This window comes from Amblyomma mixtum, chromosome 3 (assembly GCF_055824585.1).
Source record: "Amblyomma mixtum isolate Tamu chromosome 3, ASM5582458v1, whole genome shotgun sequence".
NCBI lineage: Eukaryota > Metazoa > Arthropoda > Arachnida > Ixodida > Ixodidae > Amblyomma > Amblyomma mixtum.
This window is the reverse complement of record NC_143014.1, coordinates 381,889,860-381,909,574: the sequence shown is the minus strand read 5'-3', so window position 1 is coordinate 381,909,574 and position 19,715 is coordinate 381,889,860. Positions and strand designations below refer to the sequence as shown.

The following is a 19,715-nucleotide window of genomic DNA, read 5'->3' as shown; positions in this document are numbered from 1 at the left end:
CTTTCCACATTCATGCTTTCCCAGTGGAAGCGGTTAAGGATTCCTGGTAACGTGTGCGCTATTCTTTGTTGGAAATAGTATGTACGCGAAAAAAAAATGTTTTAGGGTACCCGATGATAAAAGAGGTAGACGCTGTGTATGTTCTCTAAGTTTGCCTGTATTAGGAATGTGTCAAGTTTCCCTTTAATTGCGCGCTTGTAGCACCTAATTAACTTGTAGCTATATACATCAGTAGCTTTTAATATATTGTTTTTGAGTAAAAGTGGTTGAGTGTGTTAGTAAGAAATATTCTCAATTTCTCATATTGCTTTCTCCTGCAATAGAATTAAGCTCTGTATATTATTTAATGTCGTGTTCCCCCAAATCAGTGAGCAATAATTAAGCTGCGAATGAATAAAAAAATTGCAAAGAAGTTTTTTTTTTTTTTTACACCAGTTGGAAACATGTGACGGCAAGTATTTGAAATACCAACAGCTTTTTGCACTTTTGCGCAAAGAATCTTGACATGTTTGTTCCAAGTGATGTCATCTGAGAAGGTCACCCATGTGTTTTCACACTTTTATCGCAAGATGTACTAAATGGTCCGATTCTTATAGCATCTGTCATTTTGCCGAAAGTCCCTCGAGCTCTCAAAAGAACGCATTTTGTTTTTGCTTCGTTGATTAGCAGGTTGTTTCTTTGCGACCATTCTTGACGCGTATTGCAAACGGAGCTTGCTTCGCGAAGAATACATGATAAAACTTAACGGGAGAGCCAGCGCTTGTGACATAAAGAGATGTAAGTGCCACTGTGGCCTAGAGTAACTGTTCGACCCGTGATAATGTAATCAAGCGCACATAATGTCCGAAGTAGTTTAGTTCTTTCCTGCGACATGTCGCCGGATCACAGAACCATCAGGAAACTTTATCACCGACATCGATCGTAAAGAACCTATCCCTCTCTCACCTGAAGTTAACTGCAGCGTCCTTCATGTATTGAACTAGCGAGTACGTCTTCAGGTGAAAATCGTTATTATGGCGAGAGTCTGAACGCTCCGTTCTCCGTCGCGTGCTCCCTGTAAACTGCAGTATGAACGAACCTCTCCATTTTAGTTGTTTTGAGCATGCCAGCCACAAACTTTCACCGATAAGTATTACATTAAAAAGGAAAGAAGACGAAAAGCAGTAAGAACAAAACGGCATCCTCCTGACTGATTCATTTTTTTTTCGTGTCCTCTCTGACAATATGAAATCACAATTATCATAAAGCAAAACTAGCGCAGGAAGAAGCATTGTTGGCCTTTAGGTTTGGTGCTGCCGAAATTTGTGACAAATGTACGCAAAAGAAGCAATATATTCTCAAATAAAAAGTGTTTATAACCGTAAGACATCTACACACAATGCCGCCCCACCCAGACGCAATAGCTCGTTCTTCCTCGCTCAACACTGGGCAGGCGGCTGCGTTTAGGGCAGAATGTACGCCTAGCCAGGGCGTCGTGTGGAGAGGTACTGACCAGGGTACAGTCGTAACATCGCAACTCTTTTCTGCCGCTATCTGTCTCGTCACTACGCCGTCATCCCTGTCAGCTGTGCTTGCTCCTTAGATCCGTGGGATACTCAAGCAGTGGATCATGCAAACTGCAGCATTGGTACAACGAAAGGAGCGCGTCCTTAACCACTCATGCGTCCGCAGGTGTGCCAGTGGTAGAGGGCGAACACTGCGATGATCTTCATGGCGATGAGCACCGAGCAGGTGCCGACCACGTCAACCCACGTGGGAAACGTGTAGTCCCCCAGCGTGAGTGTCTCGCCGTACATGAACACGTCCGCCACCACGATCCACTGCGAGGATCGCAGTTTTTGAGACCATTTTTGTCAAGCGTGAGAACGAAGGAAGGAAAGAAGCAAGGTAGACAGGAAAGAAGGAAAGGTAGCGAAGGAAAGGAACGAAAAGAACGAGAGAAAGGGAACGCAAGAAGGAAAAGAAGGGAAAAGGAAGAAAAAGGAAAGAAGCAGAAATAAAGAAGAAAAAAGAGAAAGAGTGGAAGAAAGTCACAAGCTGGATTCGCTGCCTGTAAATTCGGGTTAAATTCGTGGTTCAAACGTTCTGTATATATCAGCAGACGCTTGATGTTTGTCACTACCTTCTTCGTTTGTGCGTCCCCTCCCTGTAGCATCACTGAGGTTTCCACACCTCACTGTCCCTCGTGACTAACCAAAGCACGTAAGCTGCGATTACAGACACAGCAACTTTACGGGCATCCTCCTGAGAGGGACCAAGATCTCTTTGGGGCTGCCAATAAAGCTAGCTTGTGATAAAAGAGGCCTTCTTCTCCCATATCCGCCCCCCCCCCCCCCCCCCGTTTTCTTTCAGCTGTTCCAAATAGCTCCATAAGAAGCAAGGAGGCGCTCATCTTGTTTTGCAAGCCCGATGCGCTTGTGCCCTAACATGCTTGAAGCTCAGAGTTGGCGACAGCGGAGAGGTTACAAGACGCCGACTCGCCGTGAGACAGACGGGGCAGCATAAGGCCCAGCAGATCTTCAGCGCCAGGCTGGGAGGGTGACCGGACATGAACTCGATGTCGGCGCAGAACCGCTTCAGCCCTGCGGGAAATCGACATAGAGTGATGCACAGAGATTGTCGCAACCAGTGCTGACAAAAAAGACAACGATTAGGACGAGATAGTGCTTGTCATGTTCACTTTTGAAGTCCCTGTCTCTACAGTCGGACAAAACTCGAGAACCAAGTGGCTTTTTCTTGTCAAAAGACCCCCTTCCAACCATGGCGCCGGCCGATTCTCATGAACCTGCTAGCGAGACAATGCAGGGATTGACCGACGAAAGGGGATAGTCACCTCCTTCAATGGTGGGGGTAGTGCCCTCCCTTCATTGTAACACTGGGAGGCTCATGCGAATCGGCCGGTGCCATTGGCTAGAAAGGGGTCCTTTGATAAGAAAAAGCCGCTTTGTTCTTGAGTTGTATCCGTCTACAGCATGCTGTCAACTCCCTGTAATGGCAACAAAGCTGAAGACTCTACTGCTTATCCAATAATAGGGAGCCCCACCGTAACCGAGGACGACAACCAGGAGCTCGGCGAGGCCTATCCATGGCAGCAGGTAGCCGCCCAGATAGGTGTCCATCACGGTGAGGATGTAGAGGCCCCCGCGGCTGGCCATGGGCATGCCGCACACGCACATGAGCGCGCACACCGCGAAAGACAGCAGGGGCCCGTACTTGCGCAGCGCAGGATACTGGTCCTTGAACGGGGTCAGCAGGCATTCGACCGACGAGAACTGGCCGCGCGAGGACAGGAAAGAGGACCTGTTCTTGGACACATGTTCAGGAGGAAGATTATGGCGCAAAGAAGGGCTTAAACTCAGATGACGTATAACGAGACACATGACAGGAAGAGGGGTGTGCAGGGTGCGTTACATGAAGTCGTCTGCATTCAAAGCACTGCAGCCGCACTTGAAGTGCCTTACTTTTTCTCCCAGGTGCACTGTTTTTGCGACGGCCGTTCTGTGTACTACAGCTCACATGCATTCTAAAAGTAATGTTAGCTACACATATGCCACGTCCGTTACATCCGGGCACTATATGTGTGTATTGAGTGTTCGTGGGAAAGGCGAGAAAAAAAACGGTACGCAGCCCCGAATTCTATAACCGACCGAAAAGAGACCGCGATGCATCGCTGATAGCACGGTGGTGAGCCAGCCTGGTGCAGGGATGGTGAGGCGTTAGCCTGTCAGCCATTATGGGCCAGCCGAAATAAACTGCACGAAGCCATTCCTGGCTGCAGTAATATATCAGCATCACCCACCTCAGTAAAACTTCGGTTGGGGCTAGTTGGTACACGATATTCTTTTCATAATGTTTGCGCCTATTGTTCGCGCTCACCGTTCTTAATAAGAACACCCACCTCGGCGTCTATGGCGAGAAAAAAGAGCATCGCGTAGAAGGCGGCCGACCAGAGCTGTGGGTAGGTGATCATGCTCAGCGCCTGAGGGTACGCGATGAACGCCAGCCCAATACCTGCACGCAGAGAGATGGGTAATTGTCAGTGAAGAAGCCATAAAGCGCGTGACGTAGACTCTTGAGTACCACTCCCTTTCTAGAGCTTTGATCCTTAACGATAGCGACGACAGAAGCAGCCTCTCATAAAGAAAGGCCTACGATAAAGGACGATATTTAAGGCGTAACGTGTTAGTAATTCAGATGCGCTGTAGCAGTGATCAACGATAATTACTAATTACGAGTGATCAGCGCTAATTACAAGTAACAGTGTAATTAATCATGGTAAAACAAAGCAGTGTATAAAATGGGCATACAAGTTCCTAAGGGCAGCCCTTGATACCGGCGTCGTAGTGTGTGCGGTTTAAATTGGGGGAGATAAACACGTTCTCCCCGCTTAAGCGCAGCTGACTCAGTTCAAAACCGCGCGGACCCCACCCCGTGGTCGCGTACGCTACTGAGCGCACGCCGACCACGGCGGGCCGTGCTCTACGGGAACAAAGGAACGACACACTGGCTGACACAAACAAGGTATTTATTGCTATAACAACAATAACGCCAGCTAGCAACAAAATACACTGAGGAATCGAGGAAGTCCGACTCACCAGCACGGCTACGAGCGAACGTTCGCCCAGGCTAGGGCAAAGGGAATATCTCCGAGGCCGGACGGGACGAGCTGAGGGGAACTCGTTTCCACACGAGGACGCCCGCCGACGAAGAACGAAGCTGCGAGCGAAACGTCCGTTCGCTTCCCGGTGCCGAGCCGAAGAGACCAGATTTTCCCCCGCGCGCGCGCAGCAAAACGCCATCCGTGGCGCTGGTGTCGCTGCGACGCGAGCGCCCTCCCCTGTTAGTGGAAAGTCACCGAACCGAGAGGAGTGCTTTGCGGAGGAGCTAACCACAGGGAACTAGCGCGTTGAGGGAAAGCGAACGCAGGGGACGAAAGCGTCCCCACAAGTGACCACGTCTACCGACAGCCCTCTCAACGTGCACCAGAGTGTAAAAATGCCAAACCCGAGGTCTCACTCACCCGACGAGACGACGTCGTCGACGGGCAATTCCAGGCTGTACGCCATGTTTCCGAGCACCGAGAACACAACCAGGCCCCCGAGGACGCTGACGACGAAGTCAGCCGCCGCAACCACGAGCACGTCCCTGAGTGGATCACAGGAGACGAGAATTCAGTGGCTAAGTCTGCGGAGTAACACCTTCTCTTCCTTCGTTGTGCACATCGTCCACAAGCGCAGCTTACATCTGTATTGCCAAGTCACAAACTATAGAACCAGTTCCTCTTCGCAGAGCAGAGAACAAGTTGTTGTAACGGGCAACCTCCGCAGCTTGTTGGTGTACGCCGCACCCTTTATCCTGACTTGTGTCCACCGGTTTATTCGTTCACTTTGTCCCAAGTTGCGAGCGCACCAGGCGGCGATTTTGCACGTTTCGCCAAGCCTGTACACCATGCGTTACTGTGCAATATACAGTCAAGGATAGTGTCTATACGCCATGATATTACTCTACATTATAATACCTCGTTAAAAGACGTGAAACGAGCGGCAAAAAAGCCCATGTCAATCTCCTTTCATTTTTTTTGCCGTTAATTCATTGAGGCGTGTGAGCTGCAACTGCCTACCCTTGAAGCCGGTTCCTGAATTCGTTGAAGCCACCGAAGCAGATGATCATGCCCTCGGCGAGGCTTAGCGAGTACAAGATCTGCTCAGCAGTGCTTTTCCACACCTGCGTGATGGCAGAAAAACTACTGATCAGTCCAGATGCTCATTCTGTTCCCGCTTGTTTCGAAGCTTGCGTCGTTGCCAGCATGCGATATATTAACGGTGCAAGAGGGGGCCACGCTTCTCCTGGCTTCAGTACACATTGTCTGTGTCTGTGGTTTCCTGAGCAGACTTCCTGTTGAGCAACGATTTTGAGACTTCAGCGTGCCATCTTCGCACTGCACCAGCTGGCATCAAGCAGCTAACTGACCTCAACAGACCCTGGAACGCACCAGTCAGCGTTCCAAGCTCTTTGTGATTTTTATGAAAGCAGAAACATACACATGTTCGGCTATGATAACGGTAATGATCACCCAGAATTTGCGCTGCTTAAATAAGCGCTCAATACTAGATAGACGCACGGATTCATGTGAACGCAACATATGTGTTCCCGACAAACTCAAAGGACATTCTATGATCACTATTCAAGCACTTTCTGGAGCTGCGTTTTGCAAAGGGTAGCTATCATGTCCGGTGTTAAATTAGAGTTGGTCGAGAAGCCCGCGCCACTCCGCCAAGTGTTTCATGAAATAAAGACTAACAGCAACGAGGAGCACCTGGATGGATACCGTCCCGCGGACATTGCGGCTAAAGATTCGGCCAGCTGTACGTATTCTGACCAACGACTCATCTCTGCATCGCAACGTATCATCGGGTAACGAACTCTAGCAGCTAGGACAATCACTACGACACCAAATATCAGCAATGGCCGACAGCTGTGAAGCTATATAAATCCCTGTTCTACTTCTGAACCACATACTTCAATCTCCGTTGCATTCCATATGGCTTCCGCCATGACAGGCGGCAGTTCCGTGTAGAATGTTCCCCCGTAAGTGAGCAGACGGAGACGGACCTTTGCGCGAAAGATGCTGGACCAGTCGGGGACCAGGTAGAAGCGAATGCCATCCGCAGCGCCGGGCAGCGTGATGCCACGCAGGAACATCATGATCAGTATGAAGAGTGGAGCCAATGACGTCACGTAGACCACCTGATATGAATAAGAGGTTAGTCGTGGTGCGCAGTGCAGAGTAACGGCCACTACGCCACACTAAGCCGTAGCTACCGCTTCCTGGTTTGCTACATTTTAGTGTGCCTTTCCTCGTTACGTATTACAGGAACTGTGGCTACGACATCCATAATATTCCAACTTGTTGCGCACAAGACATTTAAAAAAAAATGCGACTTCGGTCGCTGCTCTCGTCCCAGGATATCATTCCGTTCTTAATATTTTTGCTCCTAGAATTAGCCGATGCGTGCAAAATTGGTATGAAAAGGAGGCCCCTCCAACAATTTGCGTAGACCTATCGTTATGAAGTCGCGGTCAACTGTCTTGTACTTGCTTGCGTGCACTTCTCCGAAAGAGTCGATCTTCCTTGTACGCCTTTCAACTACGCGTTTTTCAGCGGAAGCCAATGTGCGACACGCTGATGGTTATCGCTTATGTCCTTGTTTCGGCTATCTGCCGCGGACCACCTCAATCGCGCACCTTTCCCGAAGTCTTGATGCCCTTGAAGATGCAAAGGAAGACGCATGTCCAGGACACCACCAGGGATGCGACCAGCGGAGGCTGCAGCGAGCCCAGGTCCTCGATTCCGCTGCTCAGGCCCAGCACGTGACGGCTGAGAGGGTGCGGGAGCAGTGTCAGCGCGAGAACTCAATTTTTTGAATTCACAAGAAGGTAATCAAGTGCTTTTTGTCTTTTCACGTTAGCGCTACCAAGACGGTTCTGCTGTGTTTTTGACATAGCTGCCCGTTCTCAACGGAATGTGTCACCACCGCTAGTCCTGTGACGTCATCTCTTCAATGTATCGGTGTGGGACAGGAGAGAGATTGTTTTATTGTAACCCGGTCTTTCAAAGCACATACTTAAAGACCCAGGTGGACCCGGGACACCAAACCAGTTAGCCAGAAATGGGATTTTTATAAACCAGCAGGTCGAATTGCAAACTCAGGTGGGGATCGTGTGATTCTGTAGTGGCGACAGGGTCAGTTTTTCTGTTATACTGAGATATTACGGCCGCCTCTACCATGAACGCTACAACAGGGAGGCGGTACAGTTATCGCTTCGCTTCTTCTATCGGCGGCGGGAGGTGTAAAGGCAGGGAGTTAACGCTGGCCACAGTGCAGTCTTTTGTGTTCTCCCCTGTCCCGATCATTTAGCTGAGAGCTCCAGCTAATTTTTTATGGTAGGTGTACATGAAACTTTCGCCGTCGGCGCCACTTTCACCTTAGCTGAGCCATAAGAACCATGTGGGCCTGGGTGGGGTTGTTCTTGACGTTCTTGAATGTGCGCCTTTTGTGGTAATTGGATCGAAGGTGGGACAGCCCCATGTGAAACAATGAGCGGGCGCTTTTCTGCGGCATGCGATGCAGCCGTGGTGTTCGCCTCTTACCCTGAGGAACGGCTAAATTTCTGGAGGACAAATTCCCAAGACAAACCAAAACCAATGTGTCGCCACAAGTATAGTTCAAAGTGTGCATCATTGCAAAATCCAGCGCTACTTATACATCCTCCAGGGAGAGTGGGGACGCATTGTGCCACGTGTTGTTAAGGAAATATTCGTATGGTACTGTCAAACTTTCGGTTATTCCTCACAGTGGGCTCCGAGTGTAGACTGATCGTAATGAAGAAAGACTATCAGCCCGGTCATTAGTGTATCGTGGGCAGGCGCAAAAGAAAACCAGCGGGTTGTAAAGTAAATCGGCCTAGTGCCGCAAGGACAAAATTTATAAATATAAAAGATGAAATCGGTTTGGGGATGAGGGGTTAAAAAGAGGAAAAGAAACCGAGAAATAAGTCTACGTCATTAGCGGTTCCCGAGCCAAGGAAGTAGGCCCGACTTCAGGGGCGTTTAGAAAGCGTTCTCCCGAGAAAATCAGCAGCCACGGATGTTGGAGTCGATGATGATGATTGTGGTTCGTAGTGTGTAACAAAGAATGCGAAATAGGAGCTGAAGTCAGCCAGCAGTAGCATACGCTTTCCCGGGAGACCGTGGTTGCCCATATTTGCAAGGCCGGTGAAAAACAGGGTTTACTGCACCCTACAGAGATACCAGAAGAAAAAAATGTATAGCGTTGCATCCCGCATGTAGCATAAAGTTTATCGCTACCACTTCCAATGACGGCTAAGTTTATCGCTACCACTTCCAATGACGGCTCTACACGAAAATTCATTCAGTGATCCGCAAACGAGAACACAGATCGGCATTACAGTGTTCCTCTGTGCATATTACGATCACAGTGAAAGGTTTCAAAAACGACTGCGATAATTTTCGTATATTTTCACCATGGCACAATGGAAGCCATATGAAACATACGGAGTCAAATGAAAAACGCGCACGAAAGAGTCTAAATTCATGCGGACTCCGTGTGACGCCATGCATCTCATGTGGAAATCTTGTCGAAACTATTTAGATAATATGGTTTGTTTTAAAAGCATATTGTCGGTGCTGGCTTTCTGTTGGTGATTATGTCGTCCCGCAGCCGTGAATATCGCTCTCGTCTAAATTATCATTAATTTTGTACTATCTTGTTGCTGTTTTCTTTGCGTTTAATAAACTCACTCCCCTCTGTAATGCTCTTGGGCGCTGAAGGTAAATAAATAAATATAACAGGAACCGTACAAAACACACATGGAAAGCATCTGGATTTCCATAATCTTTTGCGTGTCAAATGAATTCCGTATTTGGTTCCATATGCGCGGCTCATATGCGACGTTTTACTAGGGATGCAGCTTAAAATAGACCATAAAACGCATGCATAGGGTGGAGAGAAACATAGCGGCAGAGAAAAGTGTCCACCCACTAGAAGAACTGCTCGGGCGCCGTCTGGGTGGCCGGCGTGCAGGCGTTGGCCAGGCGTTCGTACACCTCGAGGGGCACGAGCACCACGTCGGATCCCCGCGTGATGACGTGCGCGTCGGGTCCCGAGTAGTTGTCGCCCGCGTAGCGGTTCAGCAGGCGCCGCTCAACCGTCCAGCACGGAACCTGCGCGCGAACACATTTCGTACTGTACGGCCGACTTTTGCGAACGACCGTCGGAAAGTTACAGGGTTAACTGCTCGTGAACGCCCATCGACAACTGCTTACACCGGTATTTTCTTTTCACGACGCTGATGGTACTCGATCGGGAAGAGCGAAGAAGTTCACAGAGGAACCTCTTCCCAGGCCGTCGTTTAAGACACTTGCAGCGACAGGGATCGCCTAAGGCACAACACTGGCTCGTCCAGAGCGTTAGCTGTCAAAGTCACTCGAGCATCACAGTATCCCCCCGTCTGGGCTCTTATGTGCTGAACCCCGTCCGGGCTCTTGTATTGAGCAGTGCTGCGACCTTATGTGCTGAACTTCTTTGCTGTGAGCCGGCGCTGTGGCTCAGTGGTTATGGAACTCGGCTGATGACCCGAAAGATGCGGGGTCGATTCCGGCTGAGGCGGCTGAATTTCGATGATGGCGAAATTCTAGAGGCCTCTGTACTGTGCGATGTCAATGCACGTTAAAAAACCCCAGGCGGTCGAAATTTCCGGAGCCCTTCACTACGGCGTCCCTCGTAGCCTGAGACACTTTGGGACGTTAAATCCCCATAAACGCATAAACCATAAACATTTAGTGTGAGTGACCGCACATGGCCTTTTTTGAAAATTCAGAAGGCGGTATATTAAATTATACTTTAGGTTATATGATGGAGGCAAACAAACCGATCCCGAACATTGGCCGGATGTTTACTCTAGTGGTAATGCGTTATTTCAGCGACAGCTTTAGGGTGCTGCGAAATGCCGATATCGCGTTTTGTCAACGCCATTTATACTGTATGGGTGGTTTTGGTTTAGGTCGCTTCACTCGCTTTAGTACGACGGGTAAGCTCTAGTTAATGTCTCCTGCTGAGAATATTGGAGAATTCTGGTGTAGTATCAAGCCATGTGTTGTGGTGGTAGTGGTGTCTATATAGTCGGATACAACTCAAGAACGAAGCGGCTTTTCCCCGTCAGAGGACCCCCCTTCCAGCCACTGGCGTCGGTCGATTAGCCTGCTAGTGTGACAATAGAGGGAACGGCGTGACAAAGTAGGGAACGGACTATCACCGACCATAGAGGGAGAGGAATGTCCCCTTTCTTCTGACACTCCCTGCATTGTCACGCTAGCAGGCTTATGAGAATCAGCCGATGCCATTGGCTGGAAGGGGGTCCTTTGACGGGGAAAAGCCGCTTCGTTCTTGAGTTGGATCCATAGAAAGTTTGCATCACGCGTGCTACCATTGGACATGAACGGTTTTATGGGCGATCGCTCATATATCCATATAAGGCCGGCGTCCGACGTGACACGCGCAGCGAGAGAAATGGTCGAGACGGAGAATTGGGAGAGAGAGGTTTAGGGGGAGCGTGGACGGCGCCGATGGCAACATGATTTCCCCCCACGTACAATATACAACTCTTGCTGTATTACATAGCGTAATGATGATGTACTTTAACTTTATTAGTGAGACAGCAGACAGTGTTTGTGGCATGCCCCAGGTATGTCACCGATTTAGTAAGATTAGTTGGGCGTTCTCTTGTCGGGCCTCCCCTGGAGGTTGTCTGCTGGCAAAGCCCCAAAGAGAAAGAGGCGCCCAGGATGCAGCCATGGCAAGTGAGCTTCCCAACATCGTCCTTGACTGGGACAAACCAGTGTCTAAGATACTGTCCCGCGGGGTCCAGGTGCTCAACTACCATCCCGGATATGGAATTGATGCCGCCATCAGAATGACTCCAATGTGTCACCAACCTGATCGCTAAAGCAGTATTTTGTATTCCATTGCGGTGTTAACCCTAAATTCGCCACATCCTTTCAGGTTGTAGATCCCGAATCTTACTGTCGGCTCTACATGCCAATGAAGTGACTGTATGGGAATACCATCCAGATATGTCTCAAAATATATCTGGATGATCCATTCTGAGACAGCTTAGAAAAATTTACCATAGAAGCGCACGAAGTCATGTCCAAGCAAACTTCGAGAAGCTTCGTGGTCCACCTGAACGAGTGTTGGGGGCGATCTGTGCAAACGCGAGCGTTGAAGACGAGTCGACCGTTTGCTTACGACACGAGACACCAACGCGCCAATGAGATGAACAGATGATGGATTTTTATGGCACAAGGGCAGCTTTGGCCAAACAGCTCCATGGCACAAGGTAGTTTTCATTGCACAAGGTGGGATCAAAGGCCCATTCATTTCACTCTAAATAAGCCCTAAAGAAGCCGAGCACCGTAAAGAACCCTAAAGAAGCCGAGCACCAGGCAAGGGAAAGCTTGTACCCACTCTCATCCCGCATGCGAGGCGGATGCTTAAACGACCAGGCCATCGAAGGTAGGCCACCGAGAAGCTGCTCTGGGTATCAAGTGAAATAACATCACTGGAATTTACAGCACAGTTTTATTTTCTTATCAAAAATAAACGTCGGGTCATTTAGGCACGACTTGGCCAGTTCAGCGTCCATCGCTGAACTAATTACTCACTCCGACTCCACATATCGATCGCCTCGGTGCGCGAAACCGCGTCCATATGCGCGGCGTGGAAGCCCGCTTACGACCCCTGGCGTCGGGTTGTAGCAGTTGTGGTCGGCCCACGTGGCTAGTCGCAGCTGGTCCACGGCACCGTCTCCCGGAACGAGTAGACGAGGTAGAGCAACGCGTAGCCCAGGATCACGTTGTAGTACAGGCTGATGTAGTACAGGTTGATGTAGTACAGTACACGTTGTAGTACAGGCCCTCAGAGCGTTAACACAAAGCACTAAGCAGGTTCCAAACACACGAACCGTGACTGGCGTTTATTTCTGAAAAAGCACATGGTTGCTTTCAGCACAGTGGTTGTTGCAATATTAACGAAGGCTGTGTCGCAAACAGAAATTCTAACGCGCATGAGATCTTCCTTTCATACGGACTATAGGGTACAGGTCATCCATTTAACATTCTCCTTTATTACAAGGACAAAAAGCCTCGTTCCGTAGCAGAGGTAGAAGAAAACATTGTTACAGTGGAGGTGCTGGGTATCGATCTCAGTACCTCTCCCATGCTAAGCGAGCCCTCTACCATCCCCAACACCCCCGTACGAGGAACGCAATGAACTAGAGGGAAATATGAAGCGGTATAAGGGATGTAACAGGAGAGAAAAACCATGCTCTAAATCGTTCTGTTCGATATCGGCAAAGCCATTGTTCTCCCGCACAATAACGAGTACACGTGCAAGTAACGTAAAAGCATTTCACGTGTATGTAATTTAGAGTAGATTGTCTTGCATTTGTGGCGTGAATTCGTTACTGGGCTCCTGGTTACGCGTCCAGCAGTCAGCACTGACATGAGGCACGAGGTATTTTCCTTTATTCAATAGACGGAAGAGTGTTATTAAAATTATTTCCACATGTACAGTGTGGTGAGAATCAGGGGCGTCTTCATTTAGCTTCTCCAGCTTCTCAGGGATAGTGATTCAACAGATGCACGGCGAAGGGAGATGAAGTTTTTATGTGAAGCATATTAACGTAGGTTTCGGGCCTTCGCGCGACGCCCGGCGGTGGCCACCATTGACCCTGAAGTGGGGTCACGTGACATGACGTCACGTGATGACGTCACACCGGCTGCAGATGGGGCCTCATATCGCACCGTCGGTCGCCTCCCAGCGGTGGCCACCATTGACCTTGAAGTGAGATCACATGATGTGACGTCACGTGATGACGTCACACCGGCTGCAGATGGGGCCTCATATCCCGCCGTCGGACGTCGCCCGGCGGAGAACTCCACGCTTCGGTTCGCGCCGTCGCGCGCGACGCGGCGGCGGCGCCACCATCGCTGCATCACGTGATAGGTGACGTCACGCCAGGGATGAAGCGGCGCGCGCCCGCCGTCGCGTCAGTCTCTGTGCCCGCAACCGCGCCAGCGTCTTTGCGCCGGGCGTGTATGCGGTCAAGATGCCTCCAAACGCTAAGGACGTTAATAATAGGAATGCAAAACGAAGGCTGCAGCGTGCTACGGAAACCGATGAAGAACGCGAAGAATAAGTGACGTGCAAACCAAGAGTCATGCATTTACGGACCATAAGAGTGTGTTTGTCGGGCTGCAAAGAATAAAGTACGACGATTAACCTAAAACCACGTCTCCGAACCCCATCCACACTGAGGCAGCTGCTTAACATGCTTCGCATCCACTGGGCTTAACCTTGATAAGCCGCCAATTTTTTGAGCTTATATTTAGAAAATGCAGGTTGTTTCAGTGATTCCATGCAGATATGAAGAAACCGCTAGGACAGATTACGGAAGGGCGAAAATGCAGGTTTGGAGGTTGGCGTCCTTCTGAAGCTGCGATAATAAAAAAGGAGAGCTGGTATTGATGTCTCTCCTGACAACTTCTAAAATATTTAAAAAAAGTAACCAGTGGAGGTGCTGGGTATCGATCCCAGTACCTCTCGCATGCTAAGCGAGCGCTCTACCATCTGAGCTACACCCCCGGACGAGGAACACGGCCGATTCTAAGGAAGTTTAAAGCGGTAAATGGGATCAAACGGGAGAGGGAAGTGAAACGCTCGCCTCTTCGACACCATTTCTGTAAACTCGGCTGCTGTCCGCTGCCCTGCCTGCGTGACCTCACGTGTACGACGTGGCAAGCGGACAGCAACTAAAGAATGTGTTTTCCGGGGTCTGACAAAAAGTCGACACAATTTGTCGTGATCATCACGTTTGTGCTGGTCCGAAGATCAAAATCCAAAACCGTCGCTGTCACTGCAGCGAGACTGGGAAGCACAGCCTGCTGAATTAAGAGCTAATTAGCTCTTAATTCAGCAAGCTGTGAAAAACCTTCATTGCTTTTTTCTGCACCTGTAGGTGTGTGCACAGGTGGGCATTATTTGCAGTTATTTTGTAATCTACAACGTCTGCTGAATGACACAAGTTGATCTGTTTGGTCACTGACAGCATGTCTTCGTGTATTCAGTGCAGCCTGGCAAGACACTATTGTCATAGTTGGCTGGTCCATTTTTTGTCGTAACGATGCGGCGTGCATCGATTAAAGAAATATTGCAGTATATAAATTGCTCTCATTGACAGCATAGTGCCCGTCATACTGGCGACTATGAGAACGAGCACAGCGGAAAGCTGCGTGTTAACACTTCGCTGATCCGAAGCTGCTTCAATGCGCACCGACGGGAACATTGGAGTGGGAACGACGTGGGTCACCATCATGGCGACCACGACATCACCGCGCAACGCATCTACAGGTGACAAAATATTGACCATCGACGTTTCCTCAATATGTTTGGCGAGCGCATTCTATCCTTATTACATAAAAAAAATCGGCCACCCACAAGATATCATCATCATGAGCCTAACTGCATCCACTGCCAGGCGTTGGCCTGTGCCATATATCCCTGTAATTAACCCTATCCTGTGTTAGCTGCAGGTACCTTATCTAAGCAAAACTCGTAATCTCCTCCGCCCACCTTCTGCGCTTGCCGTCTCTGAAATACTTTCCTTTTTTTTCTCCGTGGCTGCGGTTAGACTTAACTGTCTTTAGTTTCGTGTAACCAGGCCGATATGTCATGCTTGCACGGAAGGCCAAACTTTTTGCGCTGCAGTTTTTGTTACATGCAGTTTCAAGTAACCACTGTTTGAACGACGCCTCCGTTCAATCTAACAAAAAGCCCGAACTGCGAATCTTGGTGCTGTTCTGCAATTCACGCCATCGTCCAATACCACATCATCATCATCTACATGACTACGCCCACTGCAGGACAAAGGCCTCTTCCATGTCTCTCCAATTGACCCTGTCCTTTGCCAGGTGCGGCCACCATATGTAAAGTGAGGGGTTTAACGTCCCGAATCAACACATCATGTAGGAGTTCCGAATTAATTTGGATCACTCGGGGTTCTTTAACGTGCGCTGATATCACACAGCATATGCATGGGAGACTGCATTTCATCGGAATCTGAATGCGGCCGTCGTGGCCGGGGTTCCATCCCGCGACCTTGGTACCAGCAACCGAACACCGAAGCTACTGAGCCTCTGCGGCGAGTGCACCACTGAAGTGTAGTGAAAAGATCCAGCCAGTATAGAGGTTTCCCCAGGAATTGGAAATAGGGGTGGGGGGGGGTCCAGATTTCTAAGGGGAGGGTTGCAGCAGCGGTGTTGAAAATAGAAGAGAAACTGTCGTCATTTTTAATGTTTTATTTGAGTCGTTGATGTCTTGTGTAAATGTATTAACGTTTAAGGCTTCCAAGTGTCATTACACAGATGACAGAAATTTCCTGTCGTTTGTGAAAAGACAATGTTTCCAATTAAGGAAACGCCTGCAGAAAACCAAGGGTGTGCGTTTACACCCCGGCCCTAGGGTGTGTGTAGAGAATTTACTGGCCAGTACTATCAGTTGACCCCACCACATTAGGCATCTGTACGAACAAAGCACAGCTAGGCATCGGGCAATAAAAAAATGCTGTCTTAAGTCAAAAAACAACACATTAAATATGTGGAAGCACAAAAATTGGCAGTGGCTTACCTCAGCTTTGTCAGGATTTATGTCAGGACATGTTATCAGGCATGCGACACAGCTGGCGAAGCGAGCGGAGGCGAGCGCAACGACGATGATGATGGGGATGATATCAACTTTATTTTCCGCCAGATAAGGAGGCCCCCTACTCCTTGTCCCCGGCACGCAGGCCTTGGTGACGAGGGCCGGGACCTCCGCGATTAGAAGCAGGCGAAGAGGTCTTGACTCCTCGCGGCTTCTTCCGCAGGCGGATGGCTTGTTGCTGTGGAGCAGGGGCCTCGCTCCGCAGCAGGGCTTCCCAGGTTTCTCTGCAATTTACATTTGCTTTAGCCCCTGGGGAGCTAGTGCATTCCCAGATTATGTGGTCGAGGGTCCCTCTCGCCCCACAGTGCTTGCACCTATCGTTTTCTTTCTCATCTCTCTCAACATGATATGCCCACACCGGGTTCACGAAGTTCCCAGCTTGGAGATGCCGCTATGCGATTGCCTCCCTATTGTTTAGACTTTTACCCGGTGGTGGCACCAGCCTCCTCTGTAACCTATAATTTTCGACAATTTCCGTATAATTTTGCAGACGCTCGTCCATGTTCCGGAAGTCGGGCGGCTCCATAGCTACCCGGAAGTAGAGAGCTCGGGCTAACTCGTGGGCCGCGTCGTTGCCAGGAATGGACGTGTGTGAGGGAGTCCAAATTAGGCTAATTTTTCTGTTTGGCCGTCTACTGGCCAGAATCCTTGCCGCTTCCGGCGAGATCCTACCCTTCCCAAAATTATAGATGGCTGTTTTGCTTTCGCTAATTATAAAATTGGCTTCCGTTCAAACGCAAGCCAGCGCTATCGAAACTTCTTCAGCTGTTTCCGAGTTGCGGCTTCTAATGGTGGCTTCCGATATGGGGGCGCGGCGGCCGTCGACCACTGAGGCGACCGCCGCACCCGACCTGCCACTTGCCGCGTCCACGTACGCAACTGACTTGCTGCCCATCGGATCGAAGCGTCTGATTAGTGCTTCTGCTCTCTTCTCCCTCCTTTCACTGATATGGGATGCATGTTACGAGGGAGTGGGGGAATGATTAGATTTTCTCGGTAGTCCTGCGGAATGCTCGATTTGGCTCGTAGTCCCCTATCTGTTTGCAGGCCTGCCATTTCAAGGATGGCTCTGCCCGTGGTTGTTCGGCTTAATCTTTCGAGCTGTGAAATTCTGACAGCCTCCGCTATTTCGTCCCAGGTTTTGTACTCCCACAGAGAGCGGCTTCTCTGTGGAGGTGCTAATCGGTAAGCCCAGGGCCCTCTTTATGCACCGTCGAATGAGCGATTCTAGTTTCTTCCTCTCCTCGGCACTAATGGTTAAGAAAGGTGTGGCATAACTCACGCGGCTGATTACATATGCTTGGGTTAGTTTAAGCAAGCTTCGTTCCTTCAGGCCTCGTATTTTCAGCGCGACCCTTCTAAATATGCCAAGGGCTTGCGTGGCAAATCACTCGAGCCTTTTGATTGCCCGATCGTTATATCCCTTACCCTGAATAAATAGCTCCAAGATGCTGATTTGATCTACCTTTGGAACTGTTTTCCCCTCTACTTTAATGTCAAATTTCCATTTGTGCTTGCATCGGAGTGACTTCGGGTTGTAGACGAATAATTCTGATTTTTGCGGACAGCATGAGAGACCCCTGCTGGCAGCACAGTCCATGACAGTGTCCGCCGCAGCCTGCAGGCGTTCCTCGATGCTCGCATCGCTACCCTGGTTAATTCAGAGGTTGATGTAATCCGCGTACAAACTGAAATTTAGCCCCTCTATGCTCCGCAGAGCTTCGGGGAGAGCCCTCATTGCCACGTTGAAGAGGAACGGGGGAGAGAACCGAGCCCTGCGGCATGCCCCTGCTCCCTAACTTCAGTGTGCGAGACTCGATGTCTTGAAACTTCATGCAAGCAGTTCTGCCTGACAGAAAGTCCTTGATGTAATCGTATGTTCGCGCGCCTACCCCGATGTCATGGAGGCCACGGAGGATTGCTTCGTGGTTGACATTATCAAAAGCCTTTGTCAAGCCTAGGCCGAGAATTAGTTTGGTGTCTCTAGAACGCAAGTCGATTATGTCATGTTTCAATCGGAGCATAACGTCCTGCGTGCACAAGCCCGGTCGGAAGCCGGCCATCTCCTGCGGCCACAGATCGTTTTGCTCCATAAAGCTCGTCAGTCTGGTCTGGACTACGCGCTCCATCAATTTCCCCATGCATGAAGGCTAGGAAAGTTTATTTATTTATTTATTTATTTATTTATTTATTTATTTATTATTGATACCCTCAGGGCCAAAGGCATTTCAGAGGGGAGTGGTTACAAATTACAGAAAGAGAACAAAAACAAAAATTCAACATACAAGCGTCATGTTCCTGGTTATACAATTCCGTAAAAGAAGTAAGCATAATATGTAAGGGCAAGGTAAGAGAACAAACAAAGGAAACAAAAGTGAACAAAGGAAATGGAGAATGATAAGTACATTTGTTGTGAGCCTTAGTATACAATGTTAGCTAAATTGTTACGGAAGCGCAGGATGTCTTGAATGCAGGCTGTCGATCCGGGAAGGTGGTTCCAATCTGCTGATGTACGGGGAATGAACGACTGAGGACAAGCTTTTGTTTTGTGCGACGTTATACCGACCTTGTGAACGTGATCTAGCCGTGGAGAGATGAAAGACGGAGGAGATATCAATTCATCGCGTAGATTGGGACCGTTGTAAAAAATTTTATGAAATAAACATAACAGTGAAAATTTTCGATGGGAGGCTAAGGGTGGGAGGTTGAGCGTATTTTTCATGGAGGTGACACTTGCAGTACGATTGAAGTTAAGTAGGATGAAAGGGGCGGCGTTATTTTGTACAAGATCGAGTGCATTAATTGAATTTGCGTAGCTGGGGTCCCAAATTGCAGATGCGTATTCTAGTTTACTACGGACAAGGGTTTTATATAACATGACTTTTAGGGAGGTAGGGGAATTGGGAGAAATTCCGGCGTAGGTAGCCTAGCATGCTGTTAGCGTTGTTAATTATGACGCTAATATGGAGCGACCAATTTAGAGAGGAAGATATATGAACTCCGAGGTAGCGATATGACGTGACGGCCTCCAGTATGGCATTATTTAGACAATATGCACCTGTAGTAGATGATGTGCGGGAGACACGTAAAACTTTGCATTTAGAAGAATTAACCCATTAGGGACCAAGAAAAATCTAACAGAGGGATTTTCTTCATTTTTAGCACATAATACTCTCATATAAAGTAAAAGAGTTTGCTGAAATTTCATCACGATTGCTTTATGTCTTCCAGGAGTTACAGAGGTGTACTTTTTATAGTACACTGGGTCTCCCCCATAGCACATGTGGCTACTTCACTGCATTCCTATTGGTGGCGTGAATTTTGTTTCTATGTCTGCGATTTTTACACAGGGTGATATAACACTTCTTGCAGGCC

General features: G+C 49.1%; 1 non-coding gene and 1 pseudogene across 1 annotated transcript; both read right to left on the bottom strand.

Moving 5' to 3' along the window:
- Positions 1-19,715, bottom strand: part of LOC149357033 (sodium- and chloride-dependent glycine transporter 1-like) — a 48,115-nt pseudogene that overhangs the window by 4,409 nt on the left and 23,991 nt on the right.
- On the bottom strand, positions 14,153-14,225 carry TRNAA-AGC (transfer RNA alanine (anticodon AGC)). Its single transcript has one exon. It is a non-coding gene; the product is annotated as a tRNA-Ala (tRNA).